At 31.9% G+C, this 16666-nt stretch overlaps 3 long non-coding RNA genes across 3 annotated transcripts; 1 reads left to right on the top strand and 2 right to left on the bottom strand.

The window, feature by feature from the left end:
• Window positions 1–426: 426 nt before the first annotated feature.
• LOC136274127 (uncharacterized) lies at window positions 427–2512 on the bottom strand. Its single transcript, XR_010712422.1, has 5 exons — window positions 2197–2512; window positions 1388–1457; window positions 1100–1242; window positions 823–901; window positions 427–550 (listed from the first exon to the last, which is right to left on the bottom strand). It is a non-coding gene; the product is annotated as an uncharacterized lncRNA (long non-coding RNA).
• A 1589-nt stretch (window positions 2513–4101) lies between these two features.
• LOC136272674 (uncharacterized) lies at window positions 4102–5834 on the bottom strand. The gene is made up of 3 exons (XR_010710668.1): window positions 5595–5834; window positions 4841–4993; window positions 4102–4528 (listed from the first exon to the last, which is right to left on the bottom strand). It is a non-coding gene; the product is annotated as an uncharacterized lncRNA (long non-coding RNA).
• A 65-nt stretch (window positions 5835–5899) lies between these two features.
• LOC136272672 (uncharacterized) lies at window positions 5900–6574 on the top strand. The gene is made up of 3 exons (XR_010710667.1): window positions 5900–6062; window positions 6308–6397; window positions 6498–6574. It is a non-coding gene; the product is annotated as an uncharacterized lncRNA (long non-coding RNA).
• Window positions 6575–16666: the final 10092 nt, after the last annotated feature.

Genomic DNA, 16666 nt, shown 5'->3' with positions numbered 1-16666 from the left:
AGGTAAAATTGCAACATATGTTCAACACATGTTTAACATATGTTGAACATATGTTCTGAAACATATGTTCGCCATAAAAAACGATATGTTAAACATATGTTCATAAACATATGTTCATCATATGTTTAACATATATTAAACATATGTTTTTGATAACCATATGATTACCATATGTTTATAAATATATGTTAGACATATGTTGAACATATGTTAATTTCATTTTTGTGTTTACTCATTTTCTTTATCCTTTGGGATTATTTACACAACATGTATCACATATGTCTTATGCATATTTGAAAATATGCCTTTAAATATTTTTTTTAAATCCATTGTTGGTACAAATTCTCTTTCTGAATTAGCCTCTTCAACTGATTATCCTGTTTTTACAACACTGAGTCTTTTAAAAATCGCATTAATTTTGAAGCTCCAGCTATCTGATGAAAAAAAACAGAGATAAAAATACATATCATTTTTATTGTTGCAAATATCATAAAGATAAGTTTGTTATTCTCCTGTGAATGGTTCTCACTCACTGCAGCTTTAATTGTTTCTGAAAAAGAAACAGAGAGAATGTAACACTTTTTAAGATAGTTTATAAGTTTACAATTGCCTCAAGTGTTCTATTATTAAAACAAAAGTTTGAAGAGTATCAAGATTAAGTTGCAAATACAACATGAGTTAAGTTTTTTCATTCTATTCCTTAAGTAAATGTTTATTGAATACTTACATCATTTGCAAGTACTGGGGAAAGAGAGAGAGAGAGAGAGAGAGAGAGAGAGAGAGAGAGAGAGAGAGAGAGAGAGAAACAATTAATAACTGTACCTGCATTAATCTCACTTTTTGTCCAACTTCTTTTTCAATGTGCTGTTTATCATTTCACAAGTCAAGTCTAAACTTCTGTCTAAAATGTTAATACAAATGCAATTACAACCATCAGACCTTTTAAAATTTTGCAAATTAAGAAGTGGAAAACCATTAATATATTTGTGTTATTTTTTACAAAGTGAGATTTTAAAATCTTACAAAAAATCATTAGAACTAAGAAAATTTTATAATTAGAATCAATCGTACAGTCAGAGCCATATTTAAATTGTATTACCATAATTTGTATAGCAAATGTAGTGCAGCCAGATATCTTTGAGCACAAGAAGAATATATCTGGATCCTGGATCTTTCATCACTTCATCATCTTCAGACTGCATCCAAGAAATCTTACAAACCTCTGCACTACTACTCCATTTGCTACAAATTATAATACTCTGTCAAACAGTGTCACTCATTATTTGATATTAATTGAACCTAGTTAACTTTACTACAATAAGTTTAAAAAATATCCATCATGCTGCAGTTTTGAAAGTGTAAGAATTTTTTATAATTATGTACTCACTTCTTCATAATCTCTGACAGTGTGTTAATTGATGCCATCTGTGATGTGTCCATTAGTCGTCACTACATTCCTAAAATAAAAACACTTTTTTCAATTAGCATGTAATAACAATTACACTATAAATATTGATAAAGATTTTTTTAAATGAAAAGTGAATTGAATTGATATAAATATTTCAATGAGAAGATATAAATCAATGTACCATTTGTGTTGACACAAAACAATTCATTAGGAATTTCCCTGTGGAATTGTAAAGACTTTTTTTTTTTTATTAAGAACTGATTTAAAACAGCAATAGAAGACATACTCGTTGCTTTGCAATGAGCTTTGCTCTAGTTTTTTTGGGGGGGGCTACTTTCACTTTCCAAGTTTTTAAATGCGTCTGATCTTAATATATCTTTCAAAACCACATTTTTATGCTTGTTTACCATCAAACTTATTAGGTCTGAATAAACTATAGCCAGTAAGCTGTTGAGTTGTAGCTTTGTGTGAAGAAATTTACTGACCTAACCTTTTCTGAGATATTCTACATTCTGTCATTCATAAACATGATATTTACTGTATGATTTATTCACTGTATTTTTAAAACAATTTCAACAGCTTTAGAGGTTCAATTATAGAGCTGGTTTTCAATAGTTAAACAACAATGATGACCGTCGGTCGTTGACATTACTGTAGGCCTACATTTTTTTATATGGAAGGCTGCAGTATGGTTTTTCAATCCGAATTCTCTAGAAGAACACATTTACGTTACAGCCCGTAGATTGACTCATTGCTACTATAAATAGGTAAATGAGACGCATTCTTACCTTATAAGTACAAGTTAAAATCCATCCTGCAGATGCAGATTGATCTTCTGACTCCATGACGTAAAGTGTGACGTATGTTTATGAACACTAAATCTTAAACCGATTCAGGCTTAAATCCGGATTTGTTAACGAAACACTTCATATGAAAAAAATGCATGGCCAATGTTGATTATACAATTTGTTTATACATGTATTCATTACTACATATGTAAAAATTTAAGCAAACAAACATGTCTAATCAACATAACGCAAATGTAAAACATATGCTGATCATATGTTTTAAACAAACATATGTTCAAAATATGTTAAACATACGTTGAACATATGATTACCACAAATATACGTTTAACATATGTTTTGAGTCTGTAATATGTTTAACGTATTTTACAAACATATGTTAACAATATATTTCAAACATATGTTCAACATACTGTGAAAAATTCATATGTTTAACATATGTTCAACGTATGTTCAACATATGTTACTCGAAACATATGTTGAACATATGTTGCAATTTTACCTGTGATAGTAAACGTTTGTACAACGGAACAGTTACGCCATTCTAGTTGTTTGGGTTAAACATCTTTGAATTGCAATTCATGTACTGAATAAAAACTTAAGTGCGCTTGTATATAAATGTGTTACCGATTAAGTCGTGTACCAAAGATAGATAACACAGATTTTGGAAAACCAGGCATACGATTTCCTGCCAAATTTGCATATTGGAATTCTCGAATCAAGTTTCAAAAAAGTATTGTTAGAGTTGAATAAATTTGTTTCTAACGTAAGCATGCAACACACAACAATGACCACTTTAATAAGATGGTCACCGATTGTTTAAAAATTATTTTCGTGGCTTTTTAAACCAATAGTTAAGCAAGTATTTTACATACTTTTAACAAATATGAATGTTGATATAACTTGTAAACACACAAACGATAATTAAAACCATTTAATATATTCTACTTCATTTGCTATAATTGTTATGGAGGATGAATGAAAATAACACGAATCATATCAATAAAGTATAACTTAACTGTTAAAAGGCTTTCAACTCTAAACTAGTCAAGACGAGTTAAAAATATCAAACGTTTGAATTGGAAAATTTAATTGTTGACTAGGTCTTGATACAGAGCTGTTATTTTTTCATTTGAGTAAGGCTATTTATTGGAAAATTTGCTGAGACCTTCAAGCATTCTTGATTTTGTTGTATTTTTTTTTATTTCTAGAACAACATTTACCTTTTGTAATCTTTAACGAAACATTGGTTTCAGTTATCACAAATTGGTTTTAACTTGATAGGTCATTTGCACAGTTTAGTTACACAGGGAAAAGTGGCTTGCATACTTTTCATGCGATTTCCTTTTCGCATGAAAATCATGCGCTAATCATGCGAAAATCAGATGAAAAGTTTCTCATGCAAATACTATGCGAATATGTTCGCATGATATTCGCATGAAAAATGTACAATTTTCATGCGAATAATTTTTTGTATGTTTTCCATGCGATTAGATATTTGTGTCATATTCATATAAAATTCATGCAAAATTCACATGAAAATTGCATGTTTTTCATATAAAAATTTAATTATGACAAATCAATTTATAACACTTTAAAAACATTCTTTCATTCATATGTTGACATACTAGTGTCTCTTTTTGTTAACAAATTTGACATTAAGACAACTAAACAATTTCTACATGTGTTGGAATTTATACGTGTATAAATAAAAATTAAAATAGAGTTTACATTTTATCAAAATATAAATGTTTTCAAAACTTTTAAAGTCTTTGTTTATGTAAACATCTTAAACTTTGCCTTTACAATAGTCATTCACACCAACTGAAAGTTATATCTCTCTTCTTAGAAGGTCAGTAAACATTAAGATTTTATTACATGAATTGTGTAATACTGTGCTGATTGCATTGGTCATTATTTAGGATACATACTTTAAGTCTTAATATGTTTTTGAGATACAATTTATGAGTTTGCGTGTACCAAACCTGTTGAAAGCAGTAAGTGAATTACATAGAGGAACATTTCCAGCTATATATTCAAACATAAAATTCATTATTTCTATGCTAGACAATGAAAATTCACTGAAAATTGTTAACACTGTGATACAAGTTTTCCATGATTCCAAGTGATATTGCACAGATGACAGTATATTTCAAAAGAATCCAGGCCTTTGTGGTCTCAAGTTTCAGTGTGTACCAATGTTATTGGACTGATGTTGGTGTAATCACTCTGGTGTCTGTATCATGTGCCTTTATCTTCCTTCTTCTGTAGCATGTCTCTTTATCCCTCTCCATATTTAAATATCTTTGTCACCCTTGTGTATATGCAAGACAAAATATAATTCATAATAAAACATGCAAACAAATGTACATGTATTGAGTACATGTATAACAGCGTAAAAGCACAAGATTTATACACTCGGATAAAATTTAAAAAAATCATAATGTATCTCTGTATTGAAATAACTTACAGTATGTTTTATTGATCAAAAGCAAATGAGATCAAGAGGTATGTCCAACCTCTTTTATCAAATATATGTTAATCCATGTCTGATTTTATATACATGTAATTACAAACTTTAGAAATATTCAAAACGCAAGGCATATTTCACCGAATAAATACTTACATGGTATCATCATATGGACAGTTTGTTGTGCATGATTTCCCAAGTGATATACATGTATGTTATTGTTATAGCCATCATATATACAACATATACTGGAGCAGCATTCACCTATTCTTCTGTCTGTGTAACATTGCTTCGGATCTTAAAACAACCCTGTAGGAAAAAAAATAAAATGTTATGAACATTTTCAAACTGCATATATATACTCCTATAAGTGGATTCACCGTGACAATATGCACAAAAATTATACATGTAGACCGGATCTAGAAGGGGTCAAGGGGATCCAGACCCCCTAAAAAACTCTTTAAATTTAAATTATAAAGTTCATAAAAATATGGCTTACTCCCCCTCCCAACCTTGTTACTCAATCAATCAATCACCCCCCCCCCCCGTCCGATTTTTTTTTTCTGGATCCGCGCTTGAAATCAGATTGCATGCTTGCAACCGCATGTTTAAAATATATATCTGCAGATTTATTTTGTAATAACTACGGTTACACTGTGTTCTTTCATTCTTGTATAAGAAATACACAATAGATAGAAATTTATCCGAAGCTCTCCGGAGAGAATTGACAGACCCTCTGTCAACCCGAATTTCCCCGTATATTGTTTAGTTACATGAAAAGACCTGCATCTAAGTTTAATAATAACAGTAGATTTTTTCGTGTTTAAACACGTATCTGGAAACGTTAGTTAACATATAACATGAAAAAATAGAATATGCACACACTTGAAACATCGTAGTTCTAGGGTACCTGCATGTTGACGATCCGCTCCTCTCCTATCCAGGATCACGACTTTTCAATCGCTGAGTATATAATCGTACGATAGATCGGACACATCTTGGTGATGTTGATGTAAAGTTTCTGCTGGCTTGCATCACTGATCAGTCAGTACCGATGTACATAACTTTGCAGCTAGAGAAAATTCAGTCTGTCTGCATATGAGTTATCGCGGGAGATAACTCGAACGGGATTTCGGAAACGAATAAAAATGTTTGCAAGGGCTTACAAAAAAGATGCACATCAACCTGTAGCGCTTTTAATTATTAATGATAATTAATCTTATCATATCTAAATTACAAAATCTGATCTGATCTATTGATTTTTGGTATATTGCTCTATGTAAAATCAAACACCATCCTGACGGTTCTCAGTACCAAAAATTTACGCAATATGTGACGTCAGCGGGAACGAGACTCGAGTACAAAGTGAATGACAGAGGTAAGAAACATAGGCCTTAATGAAATTTGTATGTATTATCGGAAGATCTCTGCTTCCCGTTTTGATAAATAAAAACCATCATTCGAAATTTTGCAAACAATTATAAAGAATTCGTTACAATTATTTATAACTGCATAATAAAGATGAAGTGTATTGGGATGATGAACAGAGCAAACTTTGCTTATATCCTTAGCGTAATGTTATGGGCTTATGCAATAAAATATCTGATATCTTTTTCATTGAAGCATGACAAAAACATCCCTACACGGATATGGAGTTGGTACTATTTGGATGGAGGTGTGAACATGATGACATGCCTGTTGGCTGTATAAAAGGTGAGGATAAATCAAAGTACTAAATATACTGAGATTCTATACTCGAGCCAATCCAAAGCCTGAAAATTGTTCATTACATATGCCTGTTTTCTTCCAAAAGTCAAAAGAAGAGAAGAAAAGATATTTCCATATTTTTCCAGAGTGTCTTTCCGCCATTAATAGCAGGTTGGTAATTGAGTTAGCACAACAACTTATATGTACATGTAGTTTTGTTAATAATTTGTGTAGGACATGTGAAAAATATTAAATAAGAAATCCATTAATGAATATCAAGATTACAATAGCTGTATTACTTATATTACTTAATTATATCTAGATATTTATAAGATCAAACAGGAATGAAATCATTTAATAATTATACAGCAATTATACAGCAATAATATTTGCAGAGAACCTAAGTTTGCATATGCAGATTTGCAAAGACTCTTTGGAAAAGATTTTAACAGCATGACAATCAACAACATTCCGGAAGAATTCATGGATACAGTGGTAAGTAATACTTCTACTATTTAAGAATTGTATGATAATTTGGATCAATGTTTAACATTGAAGCTCATTTAAGTGATTCAAACAACCGGCATGAGCGAACATCATGTGTTGATCACTATTGTCTGTCTTAATTCTGTCCCAGGACAGTCTCAATCCCTAAACTTTTGACAGTTTCTCCTTCTCCAGAACAGTTGAGCCAATTTTAATCGAACTTGACACAAAACAGTATTAGTTGGAAGGGAATTCCAGTTTGTTAATTAAACAATGAAAAGTCACACCTTCTTTTAGTAAAATTAGAATGATAAACATGTGTTATTTTAAAAAAAAATCTTAAAAGCCTTTGGTCCAAATAGCTGAAACTTGTATGCAAGCATTTTGAGGTATTGTAGATTCAAATTTGTTCATATACATGTAATGGTTCCTAGGGTTGGGCCACAATAGAAATTGTTTTTGACATTTAGAAATATTTTTCTAAAAAATTGAAACAACAAAAGGGGCTTGATGATTATGTGAGGAAAAATTTGAAAATCCTCTTAAACAAAATGAACAGTACTCTTCAAAGTTGTCCAAATGTTTTGTATTTGGCAGCATACAGTAGATTTGATAAGTTATGGCTATTGATGCTCAGGTGAGAGATTTGGTTTATGTAATAAACTCACAAACTGAAAGCATAAAATAACAACAAGGACATGGATCAGAGTGATATTTTAAAGTGAGAATGGTAGTATTCGGATATGACAATCAGAAATTTATTGTATCTGATCAAATCTGCTTTAACGAGCATTTATCATGTTATCAACTGCATGTCATATATCAATGAATTTAATTTTTATCTGCCAATATTAATAATTCACATTCAAAATAGATACCGGTATGTCATTCAGTAATAGGAAAATGTCAAGAACACTGCATTATGTATATTTTCTTTTAGATTGATGAAGAAACAAGCCTTTTCGAGAAGTGGAAGAAGAAGAAATTTGAATTATGTTCTTATCTAAATAAAGAAGATTTTCCTAAGAAGATTATTGATATTGTTTTCTGTTTATGTTAATTCTGTATAAAGCAAATTAATTAGGACTTCAGTTTTCTTTTCAAAATATAACAGATTATATTCTCAAATTTAGATAAAAAGAGATCAAGATTTCAAGATTATTGAATTAAGCTGCATATTATTTTGTATGAAAATTGCATGATATTTGCATGATATTCGCATGAAACAACACTGAAACATAAGATATACATTTTCGCATGAATATCGTGCGAAATTTTTATCATATGATATTCGCATGAAAATTATGTCAAAATCGCATGAAGTTTTCGCATGAAATTCATGCGTGTTACTTTTCGTCTCTTTCTCATGCGAAGAATTCGCATGAACTTCATGCGAATTTCATATGAGATTCATACGAGCCACTTTTGCCTGTGTAGGCGTAAAATCATTATATATGTAGCTGATTTAAATAATATTAACAATGTTCTTAAAGGTTTAGAAGAAGCATTTTCTGACAAAGAGGTCACAATATTTATACCAATGACAATTGTAAATAACACAGGCGTACCCGTCCCGTTAACGATATACATCTAACAGTGTGTTGCGTGCAAAATTATATTATCAGTGATGAGAGAGAGAGAGAGAGAGAGAGAGAGAGAGAGAGAGAGGGGGGGTTGATTATTTTATATAACACAGTAGATAGGCAAATGTAGATGGAGACGTAAACAGAGAAAGAGTCTATGTCAGGGTAGTAACACCACATGTTTGATATTTCGATAAAATATCTCTCTTAATAATATATAATATGAATGTTGGTAAATAATTGTTATATTCTAAAGTAGAATCTTCGACGGTTTGTAGCAGCTGTCTTGGTATTATGATCCTTTTATCGAAATATAATTTTAAATCTAAACATATGTTTAATCAAAGTGTAGTTATAAATCTAAACCCATGTTTAATAAAATAAAACTACAAATTCGAATTTATGTTTAATCAAAATACAATTAAAAATATAAATCTTTGTTTGATCAAAACATAATGACAAATTCAAACCTATGTTTATTAAGAATATAATGACAGACCCAAATCTATGTTTTATCAGAAAATAATGACACATACAAACCTATGTTTTATCAGAATATAATCAAACATCCAAGCCTATGTTTTATCAGAATATAATGACACATACAAACCTATGTTTTATCAGAATATAATGACACATACAAACCTATGTTTTATCAGAATATAATGACACATACAAACCTATGTTTTATCAGAATATAATGACACATACAAACCTATGTTTTATCAGAATATAATGACACATACAAACCTATGTTTTATCAGAATATAATGACACATACAAACCTATGTTTTATCAGAATATAATGACACATACAAACCTATGTTTTATCAGAATATAATGACACATACAAACCTATGTTTTATTAGAATATAATAACAAACCAAGTATATTTATACTCATATTAATGGATTATGAGACTCTTCTAATTCATTCTGGTGCCTGCATAACTAAATTTATAATTGAAATAAAACCTAATTCATAATGTACACCTAATCATTAGGTAAATGAAGCACACCCTGACCTGGTTTAATTCCATCTAACATTGCGATTTGCTAGATTTCAACCGACATGATGGATTTTACGATGAAAAGGATTACCTTTCAAACTCCAACACTTTAAAGACACGTGGGCACCTGCTACACTTTTTATTTCACTCTAAAATCAAAAGGCAAAACACTGCATGTTGTCCTTTTAGCTAAATCCTATTGGGAATACCCACACTTTCAGAACAATAAACAATGAAATAAGTCACATTTTAGTAAAAACTGCTAAAGAACAAAACACTTTGAAAACATTTCATTTTAAGATAATGGTGAATCTCTATAAAATATTTTAGTTTTCTCTAATTTATTCATTGAAAATATTTATTTTGTTCAGAACTTGCCTCTAAAGTGTAACTTGCTTATACAACATCAATTCTTTTATAAAAAAAAATGATGATAAAATGGGTGTCTAATATTTCAAACTTGTATATAGAGATCACATTGCGTGTGCACTCAGGAGAAACAGACAAAAACACAGACATATATAGATTGTATGGTGTTCCGATGGGGCCACTTCGACCTTCGCACTTTCGCCTTTAGGTCGAGGTGCGAGAGTGCGAAGTTGCGACGGCGAAAGTGCGAAGGTGCGACGGCGATGAAGCGAAAGTGCGAAGATGCGACGGCGAAGCGCGAAGATGCGAAGGCGAAAGTGCGAAGTTGCGAAGGCGAAGAAGCGATACTACTATCGCACCTTCGCCATCGCAACTTCGCACTCTCGCCTTCGCATCTTCGCACTTTCGCCTTCGCCTTTTTATAATTGTGGAGCTCTCTATCGTGTAAAGACAATTTTAGCTGTACAAAAGGACATCTGAGGCAGACGATTAACTTTTTAGAATTTATTTTCAACAGCCTGCGTAGATCCATAACTTTTTCTTGGGGGGGGGGGGGGATCGATGGATAATTAAATTTGCCGGAGTGGGGGGTGTGGCATTTTTAGGAGAGTTTTAATTATATATAATTGATAAAATAAAATTTTCCGTGGGGGGGTTGGGGGGTTGGGTGGGATCCGGACCATCTCTCTCCCTTTACTGCATGTGTGAAGTTATTAATATTGAATTTTCCGGGGGGGGGGGGGGCTCTCCCCCTCTCGATCCATACATGAGCAAGGAGTGTCGCATAATGAAATTAGAATAATATTGTGTTTGATCCACGGTAAACAGACAGCTGGTAAGTGACAGGAGTCTGGAAGTGCATATGTATACATTATGGCGGACATTACATTTTATGTGGAGTGTAATGATTAGGCATAACCAGCACTGGTAAACATATGTCACATACACATTAAAATATCTATAAATATTCATTGTAAGCACAATGGCCTAGTGCATGCGTACGAATAATATCATGGATTAATCGGAAAACCTTGGCGAGTACGGTGCCTGCATCAAATTATATGTAATCGACTGAGACTTTCTGATTGCTAAAAAAAAAGGCGAAGGCGAAAGTGCGAAGTTGCGAAGGCGAGAGTGCGAAGTTGCGCGAACTTGGAGAGCCAGTCTGACGTATTGATAAAATACACAGGTGACAAATCAAGCGTCGTTTTGAGAAGCTTGTTCACTTTTAAAATGACAGTTCTAGTCAGTATGGTGTACAAAGGACACATCAATTCGTTCTACACATTGCTTTAATAACTGAAGGAATATCACGACGCTTTTTAGAATAATTGAAAATGTTTATACAAGTGTAATTTTTTTATTTGTTACATATGTTGATTTTCTTGAGCATTTGCCTCCTTTTCATCAATAGCAACTTTATAAATAAGATAATGATCTGTGTCAAAGCCCGAGAGAGGAGGAGATAGAGAAATAGAGAGTAGTACAAAAGTTTAATTTGACTTCAAAGGTCTAGAAATTTCGGTGCACATATCACCTATGTTCAAATAATAAGCAGTTTAGGGGCATCATATTTCTCCTGTTATGGAACGAGCTACCTGGTTCAAAAATTGGAACGAGGGTATGACACCTATTTCAATAATACAACAATTTAACAATAAAACCATATCCACCAGAGCATGTGAATTTACTGAAGTTAAAATTGTTTCATGTAATACATTTTGAATGTTTTATTGCTTTCCCTCTAAGTATTTTTTTCCGAGTGGTTTACACTGGTAATGAACGATTAATAATATTAGAAATGCCAAAGTTATCTTGAGTGGCGCAATGGATCTGTAGAAATATTAACTTAAAGCATAATACCATAATGCCTATGTTTATTACAATGTGTGGATCACATGGCTCAGTGGTAATAGGATTAAGGCCAGTATCCGAAAGTCGCTGGTTCAAACTCCACTTGATGTTGTGTGTTGTGCACTTGGACAAGGCACTTTATCTACATTGTCTCAGTCCACCCAGCTGATATTGGGTACCGGGTTACGCTGTGGGTTAACCTGGTGTCCCATTCAGGGGGAGTCAATGACTCTCATCCGCTTAGCACCACGGAGACTGGACATAAGCACCGGCGTTAGGCGCCTTCATGGCACGGAGAAGGATTTAACTTAACTAACGTGTTACAATTTATCACAATAAGCATTATTCCGTATGTTGTACACAGACAAGTGTTTCCTAATGGTGAAGATAGGGACTGTATAGATGTTTTGATCTGTGAGAGTACAGAGTGATTACCTCACAATGACACCGAAATCTTTAAACTGGATCAATTAATGTAGGAAACCGAATATTATACATAATATAACGAATAGTTTTGTGATACAAGTTCTGTATGTAAACGTACAATTGATGGGTTTGATGGACGTACCAATTCAATTTATATTCCGTACTAGATTTTTTTTTATATATAATTGTAATGAAGGCTAATAGGAAAAAAATACATAATATTAGGTATTGTTTATAAGCTATCTCAAATGACCTACTTATTAGTAAAACAAATAAACAATCATAAGTTTAGAATAAAGAAGTGCATATGCATGTATATAATACATAAGAGAAGAGTTGTGGATAAAACTAATATAGTCTAGCATATGTCAAAATTAGAAATGGTTTAAAACGAACAACGATGCAAATTTTATCAATATATGACATTGATGCAAATCATGCATCATCTATACGAAAAGTTAAACTGACGAAAAAAAAAGAAAAGAAAACAAAACAAAAACAGTTTAAAGAATTGCAATGAGGGCGCATGACTTTTTTTTACATAAAAATGAACCTCTTTAGTTACATTTGATCTCAGAGTGGCGTATACGTTGGAATGTGTGCAGCATGTACCGTAGAGAGGACAATGACTCGAGTTAAAAATAGATCAAGGACGATTGTTAATGTAGCATGTATTAGTGGTTAAAGGTAACGCTGTCCCTTTAACAGCATAAATATAACCGTGTGTTGCAAGGAATATTATATCATCAGTGCTGCGATACACCTAAAAAAGTTTCTGTTTCTAGTTTTTTTTAACATGATAGTAATTTATTTTAAGTTTATTAGATTATTTTAATACAAAGGTCTCTCTCAATTAATAATTTAGGCGATGAGAATTATCAAAACCTAACGGCAATAGTCACAGATATGCTATAAAAAGAAACATCACGTTTTGAAGCTCTTTTTCATTTAAAATAAATAAAACAGAGAGAGAAAGAGAGAGAGAGAGAGAGAGAGAGAGAGAGAGAGAGAGAGAGAGAGAGAGAAGGGCAGGAAATGGAAAGGAGAGAGAAAGGAAGGGAGATGCTAGTCAATTTACGTTTAAAAGATGTTAGTACATGCGCTATTAGCAATTTACATCGTAATACATGTTAGATAAGCTATCTTTATTTTTAAAAATTGGGTTGTACCTTAGATAGATACAGTAATTCTAAAGTTCCTGAGAGTCGTATGCTGTTTTGTAAATCATTCAAAAAATATGCGCCGGTTTTTTTTGGTTAAATTGCTAAATTATTTATCAAACCATCGAAACGTAGATATTGTCGATAACTAAATGCTAAATGTTGCGTAAAAAGAAGTGGACGGTATTTGATTAAGATAAAAACAGAAAGAGAGAAAGAGAGAGAGAGAGAGAGGAAAAGACAAGTATACAGACAGACAGAATAGAAACATCGAAACAGAAAGGGATAGAGAGAAGTATATTAGTTTATTGGGCACCATACGTCTAGAAAATTCGATGCACGCAATGCCTTAGTTTAGACACTCAGCATTGTGAAGGCAACAACGACATCAGATTACATCTGTTATAGAAGCACATTCCTATGTAAGAAACATGAGCGAAAGTCGGACACCGTTTAAACAATAGAAGCATGTTCACCGGAGTGTGTGAGAGAGATTAAAGAGTTATTACCTAATTTACAATCGTGTCCTCTGTTGTAATAATTATTTGGTAGGGAAAACCCACACTTTCTTGACAATATCGAACATCAAGGACCAATAGATACAGTCTACTTAATGGTTTAGTCACTGCAGAAACTTCGCGTCGCTTTTTATGATTATTGTAAATTCGTATAAAAGTTTTGTTTTCTTAGATTAGTAATAAATAAGTTCAGCATTACAAAATATGACGTGTCTCATGTGACCACTTTGTAAATAACACATTTAATTGCCCATGTACGAGAGCATTAAAGACGGCAACAGATAAAGATGAAGTACATTAGTTTATTCTGACCCCATATGTTTAGAACATTCAATACACCTGACGCCTAAGTTAATAAATTAAACGTTGTGAATGCAAAAACAACATACTATTACACCTGTTTTAAAAACAGATACCTGGGTCAGAAATTAAAGCGAGAGTCAGACACCGATTTTAACAATACAAGTGTGTATCATGCGAATGTATCAGAAACAGTTTCAAGCAGTAGATTTTGAATATCTCATTTCTTTACTCCAAGTTCTTATACATGTATTTGTAATGGCGGTTAATGATGTTAAAAAATGTCAATTTCACTTTGATTGCTATTAGATCTGTAGAGATATTAATTTAAAGCATAATAAGATTTTGAATATCTCATTTCTTTACTCCAAGTTTTTTTTCCTAAATGCTTTATACATGTATTTGTAATGGCGGTTAATCATGTTAAAAATGCCAATTTCACTTTGATTGCTATTAGATCTGTAGAGATATTAATTTAAAGCATAATAATGCTTATGTTGTTTACAATCTATCACAATGATATACTTCAGTATAATGTACACACACACACACACACACACACACACACACACACACACACACACGCGTGTTTACTTATTTTGATTATAGAGACTGTTTAGATGCTCTGATCTGCTGGCGTACAGAATGGTTGCATCACAATGGTGTTATTGTCATTTAACTGGAGCAATTGAACCTTTTTCTTTTATCATTTTAGATGAATCGCATTCATTATTTGTTATAACCATTATAGTGTTGTGTTTGTTCATTTATCATTTTCAGATAACTCTCATTATTGTCTATATTTATAATTGTTATAATCATCATGGTGGTGTGTTAAAGTATATGCCCCCCCCCCCCTCCTGAGAGCCTTTGATAACGAAACTTAAGAAATATACTTTATTTGACACCGAGAAAAGACACAGTCTGAAAGAAGCAAGCTTATAATTAAAAACAGACGGAGAAGAAATGAAAGGCGGCATGTAATAGAATATAAAAACACTACTAAGCATACAACGATACAAAAAGTGAATTCAATTGAGATGGTTTTAAAGTCCATTTTAAAAGATTAGTTTGAATTGTAATTCGCAAAGGAATATCTTAAATAAGTTTAGCAAAGCCCTTTTAATGTTGTACGAATAGTAATTCAACAAAGTATTTCTTCAAACCGCGCACAAATATACACGATGCATTCAACTGTGTTTTAAATACGATTCTTTGAAAATAAGTTAAAAATATAGCATTTTACATTAAACTGCATATTCACAATAGTCATCTAATCGTTCAGCTTGAGGAAACCATTAAACGAAGGGCGTGTCCCCAAGCACCTACGCTTGCTTCTACTATATACAGTTTCTCCTGTGGGTGATGTCAACCAGTTTTTAATTTATGCCACTTTCTGAAGGGGGGGGGGGGGTATTTAATGACAGAAACACAAGAAACATTCAAGAATATAATTGTTTACCTGATTATAAAGGATTCTAAAAATTCATATCAACATTGAAAAAAATAATAAAAGTATTGCATTAAAATCAATGTATTTTTTATCGTTGAATATACATATATTTAGAGCTCTAAGCGAACAAAATATGTGTGTCTAATCTACAGATCAGGTGAAAAATGTGGTCATAAAAAACAGTTTATCTTTATAAATACAGATACATGTCACACGTTATGGAGATGCAAATTTGTAAATCCAATGATTGTAAGGGGTCTGTTATTTTGATAATGAGTGTACAACTATACACATTTATAACAAATTATAGATTTGTTGGAAAAATGATACGGGTTTAACGATTCTTTCAAACTCATATACTCAAACGCAAAACTTGATGTATATATTTTTTTATAGTAACGGTTATTTTTGTCGTTTTTTATACAAGAACAACAACTACAGTAAACATTGCTTTATTAAAGACAATTTCATTCTGCTATTTTATTGTTTTATTGTTTTGTTTTTTAGTTCAAACTATTTCCACCTTTTCCAACACCTATCAGCTTACACTCTGCTGGCTGCCTTTAAAATTATCCTCACCATCGCATGTAAACATGTATCGTATAACACCAATACCAGGTGTATCTAGGACAGGAAGCCTGATGTTTCAATATTTATAAAAAGTTAATGGGTGACTGAAAACTTAGGCGGGATTTGGTAAAAAAAAAATGTCAAAAATGTGCAGTTTTTATTTTATAACGTAGAAGATTAAATAAATGGAGAGAGAGAGAGAGAGAGAGAGAGAGAGAGAGAGAGAGAGAGAGAAAGGAAAAGAATGTGCTGTATGATGAATCTAATGTTGTCGTAAAATATACTTGTACCCTTGCAACGAGAAAAAAATGGAAATTTAATAGAGATTGTTTATCCATGATTAGTTTTAAAGATTTGTTTGAATTGTAATTTACAAAGGAATCTACAATGTTTGTCAGAACCATTTTAATGCTGCACGTATACAAAGTATATTAGTAATTCAACAAAGTATCACTTTAAACTGAGAACAAACACACACGATGTATTCAGTTATCTGTTAAATACAATCTTTTGAGAATAGGTTAGAAATGAAACATTTCACCATAAA

This window comes from Magallana gigas, chromosome 1 (assembly GCF_963853765.1).
Source record: "Magallana gigas chromosome 1, xbMagGiga1.1, whole genome shotgun sequence".
NCBI classification, from domain to species: domain Eukaryota; kingdom Metazoa; phylum Mollusca; class Bivalvia; order Ostreida; family Ostreidae; genus Magallana; species Magallana gigas.
The sequence above is the reverse complement of the archived record's forward strand: the minus strand, read 5'-3'. Positions and strand labels throughout refer to the sequence as shown.